The 13,222-nt window shown below is 42.6% G+C and overlaps 1 protein-coding gene across 14 annotated transcripts in view; it reads right to left on the bottom strand.

Moving 5' to 3' along the window:
* Nucleotides 1-13,222, bottom strand: part of GLT1D1 (glycosyltransferase 1 domain containing 1) — a 173,876-nt gene that overhangs the window by 93,576 nt on the left and 67,078 nt on the right. The gene's annotated exons all lie outside the window — the stretch shown is intronic.

The following is a 13,222-nucleotide window of genomic DNA, read 5'->3' as shown; positions in this document are numbered from 1 at the left end:
GCTATGGTGGGTCTCCTTTGCTGTATGTGGGCTTTCTCTAGTTGTGGAGATTGGGGGCTACTCTCTAGTTGTGGGGCATGGCTTCTCACTGAGGTGGCGTCTCTTGTTGAGGACTACAGGCTCCAACATACAAGCTTCAGTAGGTGTGGCTCACGGGCTTAGTTGCTCTGTGACATGTGAGATGTTCCCAGACCAGGACTGAACCAGTGTCTCTTGCATTGCAAGTCAGATTCTCAACCACTGGACTACTAGCGGAGCTCCCAGGCACCCTGTTTCGTCCATTGTATCTCTGGTAGTCAATATGTTTGCTGAATTAATGCAAACATTAATAGCAATGTTTCTTAAACTGGTCTCTTATACCAACATTTTTTGACTCCACATGCTTTTAAGAAAACTCATATGTAGATGTCCAGACTGAGTGGGGCTCTGGAGACAGATCACCTGGGTCAAATCCTTCCCAAACCAATCTGCAGCCACATGGCCATGTGCACATTAATGGATCTCTCTGGGCTTCAGCCTCCTCATGCATAAGAAGAGAATGATAACAGCACCGTGGGATTGTTGGGAGGATCAAATAGTTAAAACACATTCAGTGCTTACAACTTTTTCTGAAACACAGTAACTGCTATATGAGTAGTAGAAGAAAAGTTAAATATCAAAGCCTTGCTAGAATGCATAAGAGTGAGAGCTGCAGATTGCAGCGCTAATACAAAAATATCTAGACACTCCATCTCAAACGTGTACTTTCCCAGTGACACTGCCGTACTTCTCAGCAAGACCCTGCACACCTGAAGTCATCACAGAATCCACAGAAAACACACCTTATTGCTGACCATCAGAAGCCAAACTAATGTACTCTTTATGCACAATGACCTCTTCTATGGTAAATTTATTTCCTGAAGTACCAAGAGGATCTTTACGGATAACTTTCCACCTGTCATAGGGTCCCTACAAGCCTATTAGGATGAAGCTGCAGTGCATGTTTATCACGTCTGTTTCATCCAACTGCAAACTATTAAATGAAACAATCAGTAGACAGGTTTTACCCTGCATCCCTCCCCAGGTTTTATTAACAATGAATACAATTTTAAAATAACTGAGAAAATATTCTTAAACTTAGGCAAGTGTAAGACAAAATTCTAAACATGTCCTCAAAGATAGAGGTAGATGAGGGTGTAAGCACATTTTACAAATACAGTGTCTGCCAGCTCTTCCTGGTACTGCAGATGAGTTTAGAAGTGAAGGCAGATTCAATTTCTATTCTCATTCACACCTCACCAGTAGGTATCAGGAATTATAAAACCAAGTCGACTTAATGAATATGATGATATCCCTAGAGTTTGTCATACTGAAATAATTTTGTGTTTTCCAAAAAACTTCATTTTGGTTTCCTCTGGCAAGGAAATACTGTGTGTGTGTATGTGTGGAGGAGCCCAGATCCTTTAAAATATTCATATGCTGAAGATGTATCCCAAAGAACCAGTAATGCAAAGCTTACTCATTCCCCTGAGGTCATGACATCACTTCGATGGTGGACACAGCAAATCTGGGTATATAACAAAATGGAAATTATTTCTAGATTTTTTAAAAGCTTAATATACTTTAATAGCAAACTTGCAGGAACAGTACAGAAGACACACACCACTAGACACATGTATGTAAAGCAACTCAAAAGTGTACTGAACAGATGGAACCTACTATATGATTAAAATACTGCAAAGACCACTTAGTTGCCATCAACAAGAAACGTACTTGTTTTAAATATCATATGATACTGTTTATATTTGGAATTTTTTAAATGATGTACATGAAATTACTCACAAAACAGAAATAGACTCACTGACAAAAAACAAACTTATGGTTACCAAAGGGGAAAGGCGTGGAGAGAGGGATATATTAACAGCAGTCATGTCTGACTCTTTGCGACCCCATGGACTATACAGTCCATGGAATTCTCTAGGCCAGAATACTGAAATGGGTAGTCTTTCCCTTCTCCAGCAGATCTTCCCAACCCAGGGATCAAACTGGGGTCTCCTGCATTGCGGGCGGATTCTTTACCAACTGAGCTATCAGGGAAGCCCAACACACAAACACTACTGTATATAAAACTGGTAAACAATAGGTCTTACTGTATAGCACAGGGAGCAATACTTAATCTATAATGGAAAAGAACCTTTAAAAGAATATATATTTAATGTGTGTTTGTGTGAGTGTGTTAGTTGCTCAATTGTGTCCAACTCTTTGCAACCCCATGGATTGTAGCCTACCAGGCTTCTCTGTCCATGAAATTCTCCAAGCAAGAATAGTGGAGTGGGTTGCCATTCCATTCTCCATGGCATCTTCCTGATCCAGGGATTAAACCCAGGTCTCCTGTTCTACAGACAGTGCAGTGTCTGAGCCACCAGGGAAACGTGTGTGTGTGTGTGTGTGTGTGTGTATACCTGAATCACTTAATCTATTATGGAAAAGAACCTAAAAAAGAATATATAAATAACTGAATCACTGATCTGTATACCTGAAATACAACTTTGTAAATCAACTATATTTCAATAAAAAATTTTTTTGCCACTCTGTTTTTTTAATTGGAGGATAATTGCTTTACAGAATTTTATGGTTTTCTGTCATATATCAGCAAGAATCAGCCGTCAGTTCAGTTCAGTTCAGTCGCTCAGTCGTGTCAGACTCTTTGCAACCCCATGAATTGCAGCACGCCAGGCCTCCCAATCCATCACAACTCCCGGAGTTCACCCAAATTCATGTCCATCAAGTTGGTGATGCCATCCAGCCATCTCATCGTCTATCGTCCCCTTCTCCTCCTGCCCCCAATCCCTCCCAGCATCAGACTCTTTTCCAATGAGTCAACTCTTCGCATGAGGTGGCCAAAGTACTGGAGTTTCAGCTTTAGCATCATTCCTTCCAAGGAACACCCAGGACTGATCTCTTTTAAATTGGACTGGTTAGATCTCCTTGCAGTCCAAGGGACTCTCAAGAGTCTTCTCCAACATCACAGTTCAAAAGCATCAATTCTTCGGCACTCAGCTTTCTTCACAGTCCAACTCTCACATCCATACATGACCACAGGAAAAACCATAGCCTTGACTAGACGGACCTTTGTTGGCAAAGTAATGTCTCTGCTTTTGAATATGCTATTTAGGTTGGTCATAACTTTCCTTCTAAGGAGTAAGCGTCTTTTAATTTCATGGATGCAATCACCATCTGCAGTGATTTTGGAGCCCAGAAAAATAAAGTCTGACACTGTTTCCATTGTTTCCCCATCTATTTCCCATGAAGTGATAGGACCGGATGCCATGATCTTTGTTTTCTGAATGTTGAGCTTTAAGCCAACTTTTTCACTCTCCTTTCACTTTCATCAAGAGGCTTTTTATGAGACATAGGTATGCCCATATCAATAAAAAAAATTTTTTTAAGACATTTGTTTTAAGAAAATCCAAATGCTGGCAATATTTTAACAGGTTTATTGTTATAAAATTCAACTTCTGAAACTTGCTTGCTGAAACATTCTGACCTGTGTTAATGTCTCTGCTGTTAATACTATTCTCAAACAAATGGAAATGGAAAAATTGTGACCCCTGATTTCTGCCCCCTATTTTTCCACTCAAAATCACACAGGTAGCTTTTGACCCCATGGGGGGAAAATGTAACATTTAGAACTATCAAACAAGAAGATAATTTTTTTTTTTTTTAAGGAGTGAAATGTTTTCTGTCCTAGTAGGGTCTTAGGGATATTCTCAGTGTATGCAACATGCTCAGTGAATGTCCTTCGGCATAAGTGTGACAAATTTGGCATGAATCGCCCACAGACTGGTGTCTTCTAAAAAGACAACCAGATTTCTCGCTTGTCTCTTGCCAAGCATGGAGAGCTGTGCTCTGTAGATGCAGATCTGAATGAAGATGGGTCTTTGGGACACTAGTCCGCCATCCTTTCAGTCTGCTGGCCTTCCAAAATAAAGTTGCTATTTCTTGCCCCAACAACTCATTTCTTGATTTATTGGACTGTCATGCAGCAGGCAGTATGAACTCAGACTCAATAACATTTACTCTTCACTTCTCACCTCTCTTCTAATTACATGTCTTTTTCTCCACCAGGAAGGCCAACCTCAATCCTTAAAATCCATTCATCCCCCACTGCACAGGCAAAAGTTCCCTCTCTGAGAAACTTTGTCTGATCATCCAAACAGGAAGTAAAGTCTCCTCTCAAACTTTTCTACCACCTGCTACAAAACATGGACCTACTTTTTTTGGAACTTGTTGGGTATTTGTCCAACTCTTCTCTTTATGCATCTTCATTTTCCTCCCAAGGTCATGCTAGTTCTGTGCTGGATAATATTTGCTAAATGAATGATTTCCAACTGGTTCTACCTTTCTGTTTCCCACTTTTGATTCTTTTCACTTGAATTATCCTAAGCCATTCGATTACATTATAACCTTAATATCTCATGATGAAAAGGTAAACAATTTCATGAAAGCCTTCTTTTGGCATTACATGTGAATTTTGACCAACTCAGTCAGTAAAGAATCTGCCTGCAGTGCAGGAGACCTGGGTTCCATCTCTGGGTTGGGAAGATCCCCTGGAGAAGGAAATGGCAACACACTCCCGTATCCTTGCCTGGAAAATCTCATGGACAGAGAAGCCTGGTGGGCTGCAGTCCATGGGGTCGCAAAGAGTTAGGCACGATTGAGTGGCTAGCACTTACTTATGAATTTTGATGAGGCTTCCCTGGTGGCTCAGCAGAAAGAATCCCACTGCAATGCAGGAGACCCAGGTTCAGTTCCTTGGAGGAGGAAATGGCAATCCACTTCAGTATTCTTGCCTGAGGAATCTCATGGATAGAGGAGCCTGGCAGGCTACAGTCCATGGGGTTGTAAGAATCAGACATGACTTAGCAACTAAGCAACTACCACCATGAATTCTGACATACATGTTTTACTTATAATTTTTAGTTACAAATTCCTCAGAACTTCCCTGGTGGTCCAGTGGTTAACACTCTGTGCTTCAAACGCAAGGAGAACAAGTTCAATCCCCAGTCAGGAAACTAAGATCCCACATGCTCCATCGTGTGGCCAAAAATTATTTTTCTTATTAGAAAAAAACAGAAATTCCTCTTGTTTTTAATTTTTAAACATGTTTCTTCTCTCATGATTAGGGGAAAAGATTTCATCAAGGAAAAAAAAATTGTAAAAGACAGCTGAAATACCTAACTGGAGAAAAGAATGGCTACCCATTCCAGTATTCTTGCCTAAAGAATTCCATGGACAGAGGAGCCTGGCAGACTATGGTCCATGGGGTCACAATGAGTTGGACGTGACTGAGCAACTAACATAACGCTTTAACTAAAATTTAGCCAAAGGTGTAACAGCAACTTTCAAGTTGAAAGTACAAACTGCATTAAACTTTTCTGGGCTTGCCTTCCACATCAGTTCATTTTCAAATCTCTTAGTGAAGCCAAGGGGAACAAAACACAAGATAAAGAAAAAAAAAAAGAAGAAGGGTAGGTATTTTTATTTAATGAAAGCGCATGTTATGAAATTTTAAAAAGCAAGAGCATGGCAAGCAGCAAAGAAAATTCTCATTTCTTCCTTCTAAGCTTATTTACTTTCTAGCAAAATACATTGTCTCAACTCCCAGGCTGAAGGAAAATCATCTTAGATATAAGAAATTATCGTGGGAAGTCATTAAGCTGTCACGCACGAGCTGAATGTTCCTACCACATTGCTTATCAAAGAGAACCATAAAATGCACCCACTCCTTACACCCCTGCAAGCAGAAACCACATGCTTTGCCAAAATGGTTGGATCGAGAGATCAAAGAAGCTTTAATAGAAAACCAGCATCTAACTCAAACCATCCTGCAGCTAAAACAGAATCTTAGCCTGTCAACACACAAAGGAAACATCAGCACAGAAAGTCCTTTCATTCTTTAATTAAACGCCCCTATGCTGCTGCCTATAAACCAGGTGCTATGCCAAGTATTCGCTTATTTTGGCCTCATAGGAAACTATGAGGCAGGTAGTGTTTTCTGAGTCATGCCCACTTTACAGATGGAGAAACTGAGGCCCAGAGCAGTGAAGGGTACCCAGCTAGCATGCAATCACTCTATTACCCAGCCATGCAGAACTACCCTTTGCCTGACAGGGATGATTTGATCTTGTTCTAAAGATGTTAACAAACTTGCCAGCAGTAAGCAGTAATGAAGGATTAAGTAGATTTAACAGGGGACTGGGATCTCGCTTTTTGAAATGTTCTTGTTAAGAATGATCACTTTATTTTTTAGCTGTGTAACATACACAGCATCACCATTTTTTAAAAAGCAATCTAAGAACACTCTCTCTGTGTGCATGCTAAATCGTTTCAGTCATGTCCGACTCTTTGCGACCCTGTGGGCTGTAGCCTGCTAGGCTTCTCTGTTCGTGGGATTCTCCAGGCAAGAATACTGGAGTGGGTTACCATGCCCTCCTCCAGGGGATCTTCCCAACCCAGGGATCGAAACTGCGTTTCTTACGTCTTCTACATTGGCAGGTGAGTTCTTTACCGCTAGTGCCGCCTGGGAAGCCCAACATTCTCTTTGCTGCTGCTGCTGCTGCTAAGTCACTTCAGTCGTGTCCAACTCTGTGCGACCCCATAGACGGCAGTCCACCAGGCTCCTCCACCCATGGGATTCTCCAGGCAAGAGTACTGGAGTGGGGTGCCATTGTCTTCTCCAAACATTCTCTTTAGTAATTTATAAATGGTTGGTAGAGAGATGAGTGTCAATTAAAAAGGAGAGCAGTAATATTCCAAAGAGGAGGGTGATAACTGCCTTCTGAGCTGGACCATGGAACACAGTAGGAACAAACGTGAACACTGTATGCAGCCCAGCCCATGGTCTCCCCTGTCCTGGCAGATATACCTCCAGTCCAGAGTTATCTGTCCTAGTCTCTCTTCCTAACCAGACCTCACATCCACTCAGGCAGGGGCCAAGTCTATTCTATTCTCTGGGACTAAACATAAGGGCCACATTGATATCCATTAAGTGACCTACAAAAGTATTCGGTTCTTGTCGGATCGTTCACAAACCGGTAATTTGCATATGCCATGATCATCAGTTTTCTGCTTTGAATATTTGGCATCCATTTCACCTCTTCTGCTTCCCCTGTGCATCTTCTCACTTCTGCCCACTGGGTGTGGTCTGATGGAAGTGGAATTAGGTACCTGGTCCTCTCCTTACAAAATGGCAGAGGTAACCCATGGCAGACCATGGACCTTGAAGGGAATGACCCAGAGACTGAGAAATGGATGCAGTCAAATCTGGTCTTCAGCCTCCCCAACAATTCTCTTAGAAGCTCTTATCATCTCCTAATACATGTCCTTGTGCTGAAGTTGGTCTGAGGCTGCAGCCCAGGGCATAGGCTGAACTGTGTAGCTTCTTTACTGGGGTCTCCTATCTGACCAGGCTCCATGCAGAGACATGGACAAAGGGAGCAGGAATCACTGCTGAATGCACTGTGAGCACACCCTAAAAACAGACTGAGCTCTTTCTCAAGACATATTCACTAACCGAGTCAATGCAATTTTGTTCTAAGAGGCCCTGCACATGACCCAGAAAGGCTACAGTCCTCCTAAACAGTTCAATTTAGACTTAAAGCGTTTATTCAGTCATTGAGTTTAGCAGTTAACAGAGAAAAAAAAAAAATGAATGGAAGAGTGTACTCACATCAGATGTCAAAAATAATTGTAGTACTTGGGGTGTTTAATCCGCTCTAAGAGATAATGGTTAAAAGATGAATTGTAATGTGTCCCAAGATTTGACCTCTGACCCACTTCTCAAATTCATTTCTAAAAGATCAGTGTATTAACCCATAACATTGTAGCAAACATTCAATGTCAAGTGGAAAACCCTTTTAGTCTCCTCCTACTTCTGTATTCCAAAGTGGTGTTAAATTGAATTCTTGACACTGAAAACTGACAGATGCCTAGAAATCTTGCAAGGATAATAGGGAAGAGCTTGTTTAAGTTGAGTGGTCACGAGAAGCATATCGAAGCCAGGCCACAATCTGGGGAGGGAATCTCATTAAGGAAGCAGCCAACACACTGGCTTTCAAGAGGGAGTATGTTTAGGGGCCACACACACACACACAACCATCCAGTGTGGCCCAAGTCAGTGTTTTCCAAACTTTGAATCATGAAGCACATCATGAAATCAATCTTGGAATAAAAATAGGCACTGTTTTAATGACATGAAATATCAAAGCAGAGGCATGGAACAGGTTTTTAAATATCAGACTGTGTGACATACATGAATCAAGAGGAGTATTTAATTAAGTTTGTTTGTGGTGTGTGTGTGTGTGTGTGTGTGTGTGTGTGTGGTGGGTCACCATGTAAAATGTGCTGGAGTTGGCTTTACTTGCTGTCTGGTAATTTGAAACTGGCCATGGGAAAACCTTTTTACAGAAATAGGCAAATAAGGCTTTTATAAACTACGGTTTGGGATTTCCCTGTTGGTCCAATGGTTAAGACTTCGCCTTCCAAAAAAGAGGGCACAGGTTCAATCCTGGTCAGGGAGCTTAAAAAAAAAAACCCAAAGAACATAAAACAGAAGTAATATTGCAACAGATTTAATAAAGACTTTCAAAATGGTCCACATTAAAAAAATTTAAAAAAAATAGGGTTTACCACCTTGCCCATCCCAATAAAACCAGTTGTTCAACACTGACCAGCATACCACTGGTGATGGAGAAAAAGCAAAGAAACATATAACACTTAAGAGACACTAGTTTACCTGAATTATTGGAGGATATGAAATGCATGTCTACATATCAATATATTGGTTTTAAATCTTCTGAGGAACTCACTGGTGGTCTGCATTTCCATTGCTAGGGGTTCAGGTTCAATCCCTGGTTGAGGAACTAAGATCTCACAAATCGGGCAGTGTAACCAAAAAAAAAAAAAAGAAAAGAAAACTTTTGTAGGGAAGAGGGAGCCAAGAAGGAAACAAGTGGTTTGAATTTGTGACTAATCATATTCAGTGCTGCCTTAGTATTTCAGAAACTCAAATTATTCTGTCTACTAAGACAACACTAAGGTGTTTGTAATGGTGGCTACTGATTCTCTTTAGATTTGATAAAGACCCATTAGAAGGCAGGGATATTGCTAGGGGCTGAATGTTTGTATCCCCCTTAAAATTCACACATTGAAATCTTAATCCCGGAGGTGATGATATTTGGGAGCATAGGTCTTTGGGAAGTGATGCAGGAACCCTCAAGAATGGGATTGGCATTCTGATAAAAGATCCCAGACAGCTCCGAGGACTAAGCAAGCAAAGACTTGCTTGCTGATTCTGGACTTCCCAGGTGGTCCAGTGGTAAAGAATTCGCCTGCCAACGCAGGGGACATGGGTTCGATCCCTGGTCTGGGAAGATTCCACATGCCTCAACAGCTAAGCCTGTGCACCACAACTACTGAGCCCTCCCTCGAGACCGCTCTGCGACAAGCAAAGCCACCACAGTGAGAAACCTGGGCACCACAACTAGAGAGTAGCCTCTGCCCGCTGAAACTAGAGAAAGTCTGTAAGCAGTCATGAAGATTCCGTAGAGCCAAAAATTGAAGGAAAACAAAAAAAGATAAAGGAAGAGTACCCCAGAAGAAAATGACACAGCTGGCACTTTCACCTTGGACTCGAAGCCTCCAGAACATCAGAAATAAATTTGTTGTTTCTTAGCCACCTCGTCTGCGGTACGTGGTTATAGCTGCCCAGATGGACCAAGACAAAGAAACAGGAGTCAGGTCCCAAACGCTCGCTTCTGCATTCAGGTCTGTGCAAGCCTGAGAAGGCAGCCACATCTTGCAGGCAGAGTTAGATCTGGAAGATCCAGTTTCTCTGGTTGATGGAGGACAAGTGAGCAGATCCCAGGAAATCTCCAGACTGAGTGTGGCCCTGGCACAGTGCCAGGTGCTTACAGCTGGTTTTCCCAAGTGGCAAATTTGCAACCCAAGATGCCTTTCTCTGTTTCCTAGAGGGTTTTTAATTACAGATAGTGGAGCGCCTTGTGGAAGAAGTGCCTGAGAATTATTACTAATTCATGGCAATGAACTTAAGGACCAGTAACTCTCAGATCATAACCCTTCACGGCCCTTCACTCAAGAGCTCCCTTTCCAGGCTCCTCTTTCTCTTTTATTCCCTTGCTGCTTTGCTTTCCTGGCTCCACCCACACAAAGTAAGTCAGTGGCTGAAGATGCAGCTTCAGAAGGGACCTCCAAGGGCCTCAGGGGTGGGGCATTCTAGGAGACTTGTTCTGGACCTGCATTGGCTCAGGAAGAAATATGTCCTCAGGTATGTCAAAGATGTATTAGACTAGCTTGGAAAAGGGGAGGAGAAAGGGGGAAAGGAGAAATTCCACTAGAAATTGTGGAAGCACTAAAGCTTCCCAAGACACGACTTTCCCAGGGTCCCTGTAAACCTGCTTTGTCTCGGCCAGCTCAAGTCACCATCTGTTTCCTGATTCTTATCAAAGAATCATGAGTCATGAGTCAAAGTCACTGCCTCCCTCTGGAAGTTAAAAAAAAAAAAGGAAGTACAGGGACTTCCCTGGTGGTCCAGTGGTTAAGCATCCACTGGCCAATGCAGGGGACACAGACTCCATCCCTGGTCCAGAAGGATTCCACATGCCACAAGGCAACTGAGCCCCCAAGTCACAACTACTGAGCCCTCAAGCCACAACTGCTGAGCCCTCAGGCCTGGGGCCCACGCTCTGCAACAAGAGAGTAGCTTCTGCTTGCTGCAACTAGAGAAAGCCCATGTGAAGCAATGAAGACTCGTGTGATCAAAGTAAATAAATAAATACAACTTTTTAAAAAAGAAAGAAAATACAGAGATGCATTTTGTAGGACCGACAAGGCAAACAAAGAGAAGGAGAGAGAGACAGAGTATGGACGCGCATGAATGTTTGTCTAGTTAGTTGCGAGCACTGAAAAATTTCACACACACACACATACATTTTTTTCAAAAAAGGAAAAAAAAAAGGCCTCTGGGCTGTGACTTCTCTTGGAAGGTTGACAAGGGAGCCTGCATCTCTGGATGTAAACCCTGCTGCGGCTGAATCATGCTCCCAGTCAGTGATGCCATGGTTTGCCACAGTCCCCACCCTCCCCTACTGCCTCCCAACCCAGAGCCCGAGAGTCTAATTTCTTTGCAGTGAAATTAGGAGGAAGGAAACACATATTTTACAATCACTGTTCTTTCAAAAGTAGGCCAACTAAAGTTAGAGGGAAGCTTGTATGTTTCAAAAACAAATGGGAAAATACGGTTCTTTCCCCTGGGGATGGAAAAACCTTCCTAATTGTTTAGAAAACAAAACAACTGGGGCTTCCCTGGTGGTCCAGTGGTTAAGAATCTGCCTTCCAATACAGAGGACGTGGGTTTGATACCAGTTGGAGATCTAAGATCCCACATGCCTCGGAGCAACTAAGCCCTCTCGCTACAACTACTGAGCCCTGCACTACAACTTGAGAGTCCAAACACCATAACAAAGCCCCAACAATGAAGACCTGACACAGCCAAAAGAAAGCAAAAACAAAAGAAGTGCCTCTTCTAAGAGACCATGACTTAGAAAGTCTTTATGAAGCAAATGGCGTCCCTCACTTGTAGGCAAGTGAGTTAAACAGGAAGGTGCTAATAGATGTGGGAAAACAACACGCACCCTAGCCGCTCCCTCTGCTCTGACTCCAGTACCAGCTAAAATACCACCTCAGTCTTTATGTTCCTGGAAAAGGGTTTCTGGCACATATTTAGTGCTATACTTTGAAGTTTGCCACCTCTCTCCAGGTTTCCTTAAAAGGAAGCATGACAGAAAAAGTCAAACAGAGAAATCAGGTCATCATTAGGCCAGAGTTGTTTGTGAACATTTTTCTCCACCAAGTATTGTTCTTTTGGTATTTCTACCTTCAGATACACTGTGTGTGTGTGTGTGTGTGTGTGTGTACATGCATGCTCAATCATGCCCAACTCTTTGCAACCCCAAGGACTGTAGCCCACCAGGCTCCTCTATCCATGAGATTTTTTTCAGGCAAGAATACCAGAATGGGCTGCCATTTCCTCCTCCAGAGGATCTTCCTGACCCAGGGTTCAAACCTACATCTCCTAGGCACACTGACTCTTCATAAAAACTGTTTCCCAAACTGGCTATTTGCGTACTTTCACAATTCATCACATGTGTGCCCCCTCTCTAACATTGTTTATTTAATACATTTGTGAAATAAATTCATTTTTTTAATCAACTGATTTTTAAAGGAAATTTTCAGAGTTGGAAAACCAGTATCATGCATCATAAATGGAACCAAACCATAAAAACAAAAGCAGTGAAAAGGAAAGCCACATTACTAAATTCTTTCAAGATAACTGCTACTGCCATGGCTCTAAGCTTGCAGTCTTCTCTCTTGGTTAGCAAGAATCTCAGTATCAAATTAAAACTTTTTCAATCATGCTGCTCGAACAGAAGGATATAAGAGAATTAAAATAATAATAGTAATAGCTTTGCCACTATGTGACTTAACATTCATTAGTGCACTGGGAATTCTCTTGCTAACCATCTAAAGCCTGGCCCTGAGCCTGTGTGTGATGTGTGTGTGTGCGTGCAGGTGTGTATATGTGAATGCCTGTTATACCAACAAACAACATGGATGGTGGAGTGATTCATCTTCTGTGTGACAACCAGTGTAGCCCTACAAATTCTAGCTCTTGGTATATGTTTTAGGCTAGTGGGCCTTTCTCCAGGTAAATGTAGTATTTCCAGAGGTCTTTAGAATACTGAGAAAAGCTTGCCACTTCCACTGCATACCTCATGGGTCCCTGGGGAACTAGGAAACCGACAAGATGAGAAACGACAGAATAGAACAAGGATGTCACGAAGGCATTTAACAGGCCCAGAGTCAGCCTGCCGGGCGGAAGGGAAAGGCAGTGGGAGATGCCGTTCATGGGAACAGAAGATGCAGCCCCGATACAGACACCCCACGAAGAGAAGACGAGACATCCTTCCTGCAGGGTTACATCCCAACTGGCGGGATGAGGGTTCTGTTTTCTAAACTGCTTGGACAGAGCCAGTCAATGTTTGTTTTCACGAGATGACCAATGTTGCCACCCAGACTCTCTGAGTCCTGTGCGCTTGGAATTGACTCTGTGAGGGGGGGGGACCTCTCTGGTGGTCCAGTGGTTGGGAGTGTGCCTGCCAAC

The sequence above is a fragment of the Bubalus bubalis genome, chromosome 17, assembly GCF_019923935.1.
Source record: "Bubalus bubalis isolate 160015118507 breed Murrah chromosome 17, NDDB_SH_1, whole genome shotgun sequence".
NCBI lineage: Eukaryota > Metazoa > Chordata > Mammalia > Artiodactyla > Bovidae > Bubalus > Bubalus bubalis.
Note: the sequence above shows the minus strand (reverse complement) of the source record. Positions and strands in the feature narration are given on the sequence as shown.